Source organism: Pecten maximus, chromosome 13, assembly GCF_902652985.1.
Source record: "Pecten maximus chromosome 13, xPecMax1.1, whole genome shotgun sequence".
In the NCBI taxonomy this organism is placed as follows: Eukaryota; Metazoa; Mollusca; class Bivalvia; order Pectinida; family Pectinidae; genus Pecten; species Pecten maximus.
The window spans coordinates 5712685-5721134 of record NC_047027.1 but is presented as its reverse complement, the minus strand read 5'-3'; positions in this window follow the sequence as shown (position 1 = coordinate 5721134).

Sequence of the window (8450 nt, the reverse complement as noted above, 5' to 3'; positions counted from 1 at the left end):
ATCGGAGAATATGTTAGGTAATATACAAAAAAAATCTAGTATTGAAACTGGATACAGATCTAATCATTCCGTACCTATTATTACATTAAAATTTACTGACTTTAATAGAGGAAGAGAATAATTTTACACGATGAGGACTATCTCAAAACTATAGATAAGCTAATTTTGGAAATTAAAAAGCAGTTTGCGCTATTTATATATAACCCACATTTCCTAAATGATATATCAGATGATGATATCCAGTTTCAAATTAATGATCGTATTGTTTTAGAAACTATACTATTTGAAATACGAGGTAAAAATATTTCATGTGCATCATATAAGAAAAAATACAAAACATGCAAATAAATACTCTTATATAATCTTTTAACAGTTTAGAAATTATGAACAATGTTAATTTAGCTCAAGTAGATGAAAAAAAGGGAATTGGACAAAATAAGACAAGTTAAAACGAAGGGTAGTATTATAAGGTCAAAGGCTAAATGGGTGGAAGAGGAAGAGAAGCCAACAAATTATTTTTTTAATCTTGATATACATTTTATCTCAAAAATTATCCCGATTATAGAAAAAGAAAATAGTGATATCATAAGAAAACAGGACGATATTGTAAATGAAGTTGAATTATTTTATAAACAATTGTATGCTAGTAATAGTAACATTGAACAATTAGATTCAATTCAATTTTTATCGAACTGTAATGTTCCAAAATTAAATGATGTAGAATCTTTATCTTTAGAGGGAAATATAACTCATACTGAAGCCTCGCATACTTTAAAAAATATGAAAAATAATAAAAGCCCGGGGTCGGACGGATTTACTGTGGACTTTTTGAAGTGTTTTTGGAAACAATTAGGTAGATTTGCTTTAAGATCTATTAATTATGCCTTTTTAAATGGAAACTTATCTATAACACAAAACCAGAGAATTATTACAGGTATACCTAGAGGGTATAAACTAAGCCAATTTCTTCTGTTTGTCTTTTAAATATTGTCTACAAAATTGCATCAGGCTCAATGATGATTTTGAAAAGGTGTTTGATTCGGTGAGCTGGGAGTTTATTGATAATGTATTTAAATATTTTAATTTTGGTAAAGACAATAAAAGCTGGATAAAAATATTACATAATAACTCTATGTCTGCAATTAATCAAGGTGGTAATCTGTCTCCCTTTTTTAAATTAAGAGGGGTTGTCTGCAAGGTGATCCAATAGCTCTTTGTATTTTTATTTTGTGTTAAGAGATACTAGCAATTAGACTTAGAAATAATATAACTGTCCACTACTTCTCTCACAATACGCAGATGACACCTCTCTTATAATAGATGGAAACAAAAGAATCATTAAAAGAACTAAATTCATGCTTAAAAATGTTTGGTCTCAGAATAAATAAAAGCAAAACATATGTAATATGGATAGGCAATCAAAAAAAATACGGATGAAATTTTTGGCCCCCGGCTAATTTTTCGAAAAAACCCCATTCCACTTAAAATCATTTCAAGAAAAAAATTCCCTCGTAAAATCCGAAAATCCCGCTTTAAAAACCCCACTTTAATTTTTAAAACAAAAAACCATAAATTTAAAACCCCACGAAAAGCGCCACATTGTGACTTATAAGTTTTTGGCTAGGTTTGACCTCCTTTCCCCCTTCATTTTTTGGGACAAACTTACATGAAAATAATCTTTTAAAATGAAAACATCCTCAAACAAATTCAACTTAATTAAATGATTAAAAACAAAACCGAGTACAAATCCTGCAGGCGCTTAGGCTTTTACAAATTTTCCCCCTCTGGATGCCTACTAGACTACTTAACCCAAACTTTTTATTTCCTACAGATTCGGTAACACTTTGCACCGGGGTTTCGTTTCTTTCAATCCATCTTTTTTAAAAAAAAAGGCACACTAAAACAAATACACCACACCTTAAAAAGGCCTACACACATTAACAATAAAACTTTAAAACAAAATAAATTCCAAAATTGTGAAACTGCCACTAAAATTCGTGCCATTTTAATAATCCCCCTTCCCAAATTAAAACTCCAAAGGGGGTATTGACCGTCCCCCCCTTCCCGGGGGGAAACCGGACCCCCCCGGGGGTTTTGTCTCATTTTTTGGACCCCCCTAGATTTTTTCTAAAATTTTTTTTGAAAATTAAAATATAGTCAAACGGGAAAAAAAAACTGGGGTTTCCTCCCCCCAAAGGTTTTTTTTTTTAAAGGGGTTTCTTTTCCCGTCCCAGTTTTTTTTCTTTTTTCCCATATTTTATTTCGTGTTACCAATTTTTTTCGGTTTTCTATAACCCCAACCGTAACATAACAAATACCTAATCTTATCAAAAAAAATTTTTTAACAATATTTCTTTGGCCCCAAATGAATTTAATTCCACCCAAAATAAACTACCCTTTTTTTTCTAAAAAAAAATTTTATATCCAAAAAATTTTTTTCAAAAAAAAGGGGAAAAATTTGTAAGTTCATAAACTTAGGTTAAATTCATGAAAGCAAATAATTTTTCCCTTTAATACATTTTAAAAAGCAAAGTTTTTTTAAAATTTTTAAAACTAAACTCCTTAAAAAATCAAAAAATTTTAATTTAAAATTTTTTTAAAGCCCAATTTTGGGCATTGGATGGGAAAAATTGAAAAAAACAAAACCTTTTAAAAATTTCAATTTCCGGGATAACAATTGGAAAAGGCCCCCCTTAATTTTGTAAAAAATTAAGGGGGGTTCCCTTAGAATTAAAAGAAAAACCAAAACCTTTATGAAAAAATTTTATAATCCCTTTTTTAATGTATTTTTTAAAAACAATTTCCAGTTCAAATTTTTTCCCATAATCATTAAATTTAATCCCTTTATAAAAACAAAAATTATTTTAATATTTTTTTTTTCCTTCTTTTTTAAGAATAATAACTCTTCTCCCCAAAATTTTCCTCATTACAAAAAAACTTTTCTGAATTTCCCCAATTAAATCACTTTTTTAAAAACTATTAAAATGAATACTTCTTCCTTCAAAAAAAACTAAAAATCTTCTATGACCTTTTCCAAGTTCTACCGCCCCTGTGTTTTGTAACGTTTACCTGCATACCATTTTTTTTTAAATCAAGTTTTAAATTATCTATACTTTAAATATAAATCTTAAAACCCATTTTTATAGATGTTTTTTTAAGGGAAATTTTAAAACCAAAAATTTTACTATTTTTTTTCCCTAAAAAAACATTTTAAATTAAAAAAAAAAAATTTCATTTTGATATTAATACCTTTAGAAGAATTAAAAATGAAATTTATGTAAAAAATTTTATAAAAAAGACTCTTTTCTTTTTATTTTTTTATTTTTATTTTTTAACAAAGGATGTGTGGGGTTTAAAAAAAAATGATTACTTTTTTTTGTAATATGAGAAGGGAAAAAATTTTTTCCAAAGGTATTTTTAAAAACCCATAACTTTACCTTAAAAAATTACTTCCCTTTTTTTTCCACTTTTTCTATATACATATGTTTTTTTACAGGAATTTTGTTTGGGTGGTAAAGAAATTTTTTATATTTTAATTTTAAAACTTTTTAATTATTCTGGTCAAAAATATTTCCTTTTTTTAAAAATTTTTTTAAAACCAAAAAATAAATATCTTAAAAAAATTTTAAATTTAAATTTGGATCCTTTGTAAAAAAGGGCTTTTTATTTTTGGGATAAAAAATTAATTTCATATGTTTTTAAACATTTTTTTTTAATTTTTTTCTTGGGTTCAATATTTTTTCTTCTTTTTTTTTTAAATAACTTTACCATTGAAAAAGGTAAGAGATTCTCCCTCAAAATTAAAAAAGGGGGCTCCCTTTTTTAACTGTCCTCCTTTGTCCTTGTTTCAAAATGGGGGAAATACCTAGTTTTTTAAACACCCATTTTTTCATCACTGGGGTCTTCTTCATTTTCATTTTATCACAGTTTTAAAAAAATTAAAGGTAGGGGAGTAAATTTTCACATCCCCAACGATATATAACCCACTTCAAAAAAGAGGAGGTTTTTTTTACTACCGCGTTTTGCCTTTGGGGTCACACTTCCAAAAAAAGGGGCAACAAAACCCGGATTATTACACCCCAAATTCGGGGTCCACATTAAAAAATCAGGGTTTAAGCTTCGGGTTAAACAAAAAAAGATTTAAAAAAAAACCCCCCAACCCCCCCCAAAAAGGGCCCCCCCCCCCCCCCCCCAACCCCCGGGGGGGAAAACAAAAACCCCCCAAAAAAAAAAACCCAAAAAAAATGGTTTTTTTTTTTTTTTTTTTTTGGGGTTATGGGTTTTTTTTTTTTTTTTTTTGGTTTTTTGGTTTTTTTGGAAAAATTTTAAAAAATGTCCTTTTTAAAATTTTGTTGGTATTGGTTTGGGGGGAAAATCTTTTTGTAAAAGGGGGGGTGTTTTTTTCCCCAGAAGGGGCCCAAAAGGGGGGAAAGGGAAGTTGTGAACCCCTTCTGTGAAGTTTACCGGGAAAGACGTCGAAAAAAGAAAATATGTTAATTTTTAAACATTAGGGACCCCAAGGGGAGCCCCTTTACAAAGAAAAAACCAAACCGGAAGAAGCCTCGGGTCCGGGACCAGTTTAAACACAAGTAAAATTTTTAAAACACCCTAAATTTTTTTAACATTTATTTTTTTAAAATTTTTGAGGGGGGGCTAAAACAAGACATCCTTGCAGGACACCCCAATGGATTTTCGCGTTTCGGAAAAGGGCCTTTTTAATTTTTGTTTTTTTTTAAAAATAGGGAAAAGGCCAGGTTTTTTCCGTTGAGGGAAATTTTCCCGGTTGTTCCCCGATCCCCTTTGGTCCTTTTTTTTTCCCCGCCCTTTTTCGTTTTAACCTGTTTGTTCTAAAATTGGAAAAGGCCCAAATCCGGTTGCTTGTTTTTTTTTAAAAAATCCTTTTGGGCCTTTTAAAATCCCCGGGCCACCTGTGCCATGACCCGTAATTTGGCGTAATAACCAGTAGCGTGCCAAAAAATCCCCAAATGCCCTTTTTAAATCGCCCCACCTTTCAGCTAAAAACCAAAAAAGAAAAAAAAAGGGCAAAAAAACATTCGTAAAATGAAGGGAAAAAACTTTCCCCAACAAGGACAAAGATTTTTCCCAAAAAAACTCTTCAAATCTAAAGCCCCTTCTTAAACGGCAAACTTTTCCCAAGGCAAAAAAATTTTTGGGGAGGAGCCCTTTAAAACACACCCCAAAAACTTGGCAAATCGTACAAGCCCAAAAATGAAACTAAAATTGAAAACCAACCCTTTTTTTTCAAAACCTAAATTAAATTTCATAGAAAAAAGTAAAATTTCCCCTTTTTAGGGGTTTAAAAAACCCTTTTTTTCCCTATTCCCCCCGGGAAAAATTTTTTTTTTAAACGATCCCTTTTTTGGTACCCCAACTCCGTTTACAAGAAAAAGACACCATTGGGAGGGGCCGCCAACCACGGGGAGGGGAAAACCCTTTGGCCAACAACGCTTTAGGGATACTCTTTTTTTGTCTTTTAAAAATATCCATTCTTTTTTGTGGTTTTTAAAATATTTTCCATTTTAAGTAATTTCCAAAATTTTTTTAAAGGGAAAGTTGAATTTTTTCCTTGAAAACCGTAGGGTTGCCAAATAAAACAGATTGTTAAAACCAATCCAAACAAAGGACAAAAAAAAAGGAAAGGGGAAATGTAGAAATTTTAAAAAACCAAAAACCCAAAACTTTTTTTCCCCATAAAGTTTTTGTACAAAAAGTGGGGGGGGTTAGTAAAAAAAACACAATTATTGATCATAAATTTTAAATTGAAGCTAAAAGCATAAGCTTCCGTTTTGTACTAAAAATTCTTTCTGGGGAAAATCCGAAATCTGGTCCAAGTCAAGATCGTTATTTTTGTTTTACATCATACAAATGGTCCAAAAAAGGGGAAACTTGTCAGTGTTTTTTTGGCAAAACATACAACTGGTCCAAAATCGACTCGTCAGTGTTGTTAGGGCCATACACGGGGCCGAAGGGCGACCGTCATGTTGTTTATGGGCTCATACAACGGGCCAAATCAAGGGTCGTCATGTTTTTTTATGGACCTCAACTGGTCAGTCCTTCAAGACCGTTTTTGTGCCTCTACAGCTACAATTCACAGAAACCCCCATACGGGAGGGAAAAACATTTGGAATCCGAGAGAAAACTCCCTTAGACGGGTTTGGAGGTTTTGAAGTTTAAAAATTTTTTTAAATAAAGAAAAAAAGGTGTTTATTCTAAATTAGAAAAAATACTTGTGAAGTATACACAAAATTACAAAAAACTCCGCTGGAGTAAGCGGAAGGGACGGGATTACTTACTTTCTCCTGGCTATACTTTCAAAAAGATATAAACAACGTCAAACAAACAATTCTTCTCCGGCTAACTTTCATACAATCTAAACACGTCAAAAAAGACAATGTCTTCTCCTGGCTATACGTGCATACGATCTAAATAACGTCAAAAGCAATGTCTTCCCTGGCTAACGTGTCATAAAAGATCTAAACTAATCAAACAAACAAAGCTTTCTGGGTATCTGTCAACAGATCTAAACAAAGTCAAAACAAAAAGTCTTTCCCCGGCTTACGTGCAAAAGATCTAAACTAAAATCAACAAAACAAAATCTTCTCCTGGTTTACGTGTCAACGATCTAAAATAACGGGCAAACAAAACAATGTCTTCTCCTGCTATCTGTTTCAGTCAAACTAACGTCAACAAAACAATGTCTTTTCCCGGGTATACTTTTTCATACGATCTAAACTAACTCAAAAAGACAATTCTTTTACGGCATAAAAGTTCATACAGACTAACCCAACGTCAAAAAAACAATGGCTTCTTTCCCGGGGTATACTTTTCAACGATTAAAAAACGTCAAAAAAAAATTGCTTCTACGAACAAAGGAGTGGGGTAAAAAGTTGTGTGTATAAAATTAGCATTTCGATGTTGATTGATGAAGGTAAACGTTTTTGTGGTTAATTAGCATTTTTTATGTTTAGATGGATCAGGAGGGAACCAGTTTTTATATGAAATTAGCTGTTTGATTTAATGGGAGTCAGGGGGTAACACAGTTGTGTGATAGAAGTTAGCATGTTCGCTGTTTTAGATGGGAGTCAGGAGGTAACACAGTTGTTGTATAGAAGTTGCATTTTGATTTGAGATGGAGTCAAGGGGGAACACATTGTTTTATATGAAATTACATGTTTGAAAGTTTTGGATGGGAGTCGGGGGGAACACATTTTTGTATTAATTAGCAAAGTTTGATGTTAAAATGGGAGTCGGAGGTAACAGTTGTGTGATTGAAATTAGCATGTTTTATGTTAATGGGATCAGGAGGGAAAAAAAAACCCTTTTGTGTGATTGAAGTTACATGTTTGATGTTAAATTGGAGTCAGGGGGTAAAACAGTTTTGTGTTTAATTTTCATGTTCATTTTGAGAATGGGACAGGGGGTAACCGTTTTGTATATGAAGTTCATGTTGATGTTTTAGATGGGAGCAGGGGTCACATTGTTGTAATGAAAATTGCTTTTGATGTTGATTTTGGGGGTCAGGAGGTAACACTTTTTTGGGGTATAATTTTGCATTTTGCTGTTGGATGGGAGTCGGGGGTAAAACTTTTGTATATAAAATTAGCATGTTTGATGTTGAGTTGGGAGTCAGGAAGGGAACACGTTTGTTGTATATAATAAAACATTTTTAGTAGATGGGGTCGGAGGGAAAACCCTTTTTGTGTATGAAATTAGCTGTTTGATGTTGGGTTGGGGGGTCAGGAGGTAAACAGTTGTTTTAGAAGTTAGCATGTTTGATGTTAGATGGAGTCAGGAGGTAACACGTTTTTTGATATAATTTTGCTTTTTGATTGAGATGGGAGTCAAAGGGAACACAGTTGTTTATGAAGTTACATGTTTTTATTTGAGTTTGGGGGTCAGGAGGAAAAACAGTTGTTGTATTGAAGTTTTTCTGTTTTAGTTGGATGGGGGGTCAGGGGTAACACATTTTATATATGAAGTTACTTTTTGTTTTAATGGGAGTCAGAAGGTAACACGTTGTGTGATATGAAGTTACAGTTTGATTTTAGATGGGGTCGGAGGGAACCAGTTGTATAATTAAGTGCAGGGTTTTAGGTTTGGTGGGGGTAAAGGTCACAGTTGTGTGATATGAAGTTAGCATGTTTGATGTTGAGATGGGGTCAGGGGTAAAACAGTTGTTGTATATGAAGTTAGCAGTTCGATTTGAGATGGGTCAGGAGGGAACACAGTTTTTGTGATTGAAATTTGCATGGTTTTGCTGTTGATTGGGAGTCGGAGGTAACACATTTTTTATTGAATTAGCATTTTGATGTTGGAAAGGGGGTCAGAAGGGAAAAGTTGTTTTTATAGAAGTACATTTGATGTTGAGTTGGGAGCGGAGGTAACATTGTTTTTATTTTAAAATTACATGTTTGATGTTGAATGGAGTC